The following is a 3,585-nucleotide window of genomic DNA, read 5'->3' as shown; positions in this document are numbered from 1 at the left end:
TTTTATTTTTGCAATGTCTTCGAATTTTAAAGTAAATAAAGGTTTAATAGAACTAAAACACTAGTCTCGCATAAAATCTGTTACAAACAGTGGACCCGGTGAGCTTATTCCAAAAAACCGTCGTTACAAAGTAAAATAATTATTTTTAATACAAAATTAGTAAAGCTCAATTAATACAAAATTACAAAAATTAAGTACACAGGAAATAATACAAAATACGATCGCTTAAAAATCCAATGCACCACGATTTAGCAACCATGGCAATATGACATTGACATGTTGGACATAACGTTTATTGGTGAACATCATCAATTTGAATTTGTCACCATCATCGCTGTCTCCGAGAAAATTATCAAATGTCGATATTTCCGAAGAGTCTAGCAGGGCAACGGCCAGGACACCAACTGTTGTGCAGTAACCTGAAGAAGATGTCAACATGAAAAGACAATTTTTGAAATTGAGATTCGGCACCTCTTACCCCAAATGCGATATTTATGCAGCAGCATGTGCAGCTCCCTGAGGCTTGGTTTTGGCTTCGAATATTGTAACAGTTCTAGATGTTCCAATAAATTTTCATGATAATATTGTATCAAGTGATCGAATTGTTTAATTTTTATATCAGCTTGCAGAGAAGATAAAATAAAATACATTAAATCTTGGGCGGGGCTGCCATATTTCGGCATTGCCAAATCAACAAAATAGGTGTCCAATAATTGGCCCGCCTCATCGTATTGGAACATGATATTGTTGGTCCAGCAATCACAGTGATTGAGGACATTGAATTCCGTTTCGTCCACCTTGGTGGCTTTCCACAGCTCATCGATGACACAGTGGAGCAGTTTTTCCTAAAATGAAAAAAATTTTGAAACAATTAAACAATAAAACAAGGAAATTATTAAAAAATGCTAACTCACAATCTTCTCCTTGTAGTCTTCATGATTTTCATATAAATGCAGACAGCGTAACATATATTTGGTCATACCCTCAAAGAAACTGCTAATCCCCTTACGCAGCTTCTCATTATAGGCCCCGATAATTAGATCCTCATCATATTTACCAATATTTTCCTTATGGACTGCCGAAACGGCATGCCATTGTGCCATTTTTCAACACCTGTTTAGCATGTTTCATATCGAGACCTTCCAAACGATTGGCATTTTTAAAATTTCGTTGACACAGATCTTCCAATAGCAGATGACCTTTCTCGGTGGGCAATTTATAATATTTTGCACCGAAACGAATGTCTTTACCCGCCTCACGATATAGTTTTTCAAATGCCGGTATAAGTTCTTGATATGTGACGTGTTCATATTGGAAGCAGTCAGTGCCTTCGGTTAATTCTTTGTAGAGTTCTGATTCATGTTCGGTTTTGAGTATGAAAAATTTCGTAATCGTTGAACCATCTGGAAAAGAAATGAAAAGAAAAATGAATAGAAGGGGATTAAGATGTAATGAAGAGAAAACCATCTAATATTAAAGCATATATAGTTATATCTGATTTTCAACTTATTGAAAATTATTGTAAATTTCGTTTTTACAGACCACCCTAATGTATAGTATCAAAAGAACACTACACGTCTCTTTAATCACAATTGTGTTATCTATTAAAACTTTAAAGAGTATTTCTATAAACTCAAGTGGGTTTTTGTACCATTTCTCACGTATGTACTCATCTAGATATTGTAGTTGTTGTATTTAACACTTATTCGAAATTGTGTTGTCATTCCCTCTATGATTCATTGCCGGCAAAATAATAAATTGTTCGCTATTTCTCTCGTTGTTGTGTTTTTGTTTACATATTTCACATTTGAGTTTATTTTGTGGGCCACAGAATTTGTATACCGACCGTCATATCTCGCCTAATTGAATCGACCCGTTCGGAACCGGTTTTTGGCTTTTTATACCCTTCACCATAGTATGGTGTCTATATTAGCTTAGTTTTTTCCGTTTATAATTCTTCGAAAGTAGTGTTGGCCAAATCATTTATGTCTAGAATGATGTCTGCCAAGTTTCGTGAAAATCGGACCAGATTTAGATATAGCTCACATATATAGTTTCGTCCGATTTCATGTAAATGGTGCACCAAAGTCCCTATATATCTTTCGATTTACACGAAATTTGGTATAACGTGCTGAATTGAGCCTAGAGTGATGTCTGCCAAGTTTCGAGAAAATCGGTCAAGGTTTAGATATAGCTCCCATATATAGTTTCGTCCGATTTCATGTAACTGGTGTCCCAAAGTCCCTATATATCTTGCGATTTGCACGAAATTTGGCATAGCGTACTGAATTGAGCCTAGAGTGATGTTTGCCTTGTTTCGTGAAAATCGGTCCAGATTTAGATATAGCTCCCATTTATTATAAATTGATTTTATAGGAACAAAATGTTCTAAAATTACTCCTCATGTTAGTCAGATTGACATCAAATTTTGCACAACATACAAAATTGAGCATAGAATTGCGTAGTTGCGTTTTCTAGAAGTACAGATATAGCCCAACGGATGACCTATTTATATTTGTTTGAAGTCGATTTACATTCTTTATGGATAGATCTAGTTAGATTCACATTTAGATAAATATCACATATTTTATTTGAGATAGATCGGCAACATTTTGCATAGAGTCGTTTTTTGTCGGCAGGTGGGTCATTAGATAAATTGGACCACGTTCAGGCATAGATACCATATAAGGGTAAATTTCTCCACTTAAAATTATAAATATAGGTCCACTTTTTCCGGTAGCACCCATATAACGGTACCTCCCAATTATCAGTTTTTGGAGGTTTTATTCACATTTTCCACCGAATTAGCTTTAATCTCTCCACAAAAAATTATAAATGTAGGTCAATTTTTTCGGGTAGCCCATATAAGGTACCCCCAATTTTCGGTATTTTGGGGTTCTTGAACGGGGGTTTCAGCCGAATTCGCTGAAATTTGGTACAATGGGTTCTGATTGAATACCAAATTACACCACTAAGAATTATAAATATAGGTCCATTTTTTGGTAGCCCCTATATAACGGTACCCACCAATTTTCAGTTTTTGGGGGTTTTGACCGTATTTATACCCTACACAACTATGTTGTCAGGGTATTATAGCTTTGTGCAGCCCCAAAAGTTTGTAACGCCGCGAAATATTGGTCCTAGACCCACCTTTAAGTATACCGATCGTCATATCTCGACTAGCTGAGTCGATCTAGACATGTGTGTCCGTCCGTCCGTCTGGCCATTATAATTTGTAAACACGATACAGGCCACAGTTATGGACCAATCTTCACGAAATTTTGCGTGTAGGATGGGTTCTGGCCAATGAAGATCCCTATTGTTTTTGGAAAAGATCGGTTAATATTTAGGGGATGAAATGGACCAAATACTAAATTTTTGTCGGTTTTTCTGGTCGCTCCAGAGGCCGCAATTATGGCCCAAACACCGCGAATTTTTGCATGGTGAAGGGGATTGGGCCAACAAATTAGCATGCCTGTTTTGATACAGATCGGTTGTTGTATTGTCGTGTGTACTCGGATGTGGGAGTTACACTCAAATATTTACGCAGGTACTTATGTATTCAGATATTATTTAGTAAACCAT

General features: G+C 36.2%; 1 pseudogene; it reads right to left on the bottom strand.

Moving 5' to 3' along the window:
- Nucleotides 1–225: 225 nt before the first annotated feature.
- Nucleotides 226–1,403, bottom strand: LOC133337705 (uncharacterized; annotated as a pseudogene).
- Nucleotides 1,404–3,585: the final 2,182 nt, after the last annotated feature.

This window comes from Musca vetustissima, unplaced genomic scaffold (assembly GCF_032173495.1).
Source record: "Musca vetustissima isolate MV318-11 ecotype Yass unplaced genomic scaffold, APGP_CSIRO_Mvet_v1 utg410844, whole genome shotgun sequence".
Lineage (NCBI taxonomy): Eukaryota > Metazoa > Arthropoda > Insecta > Diptera > Muscidae > Musca > Musca vetustissima.
This window is presented reverse-complemented; position numbering and strand designations above follow the sequence as displayed.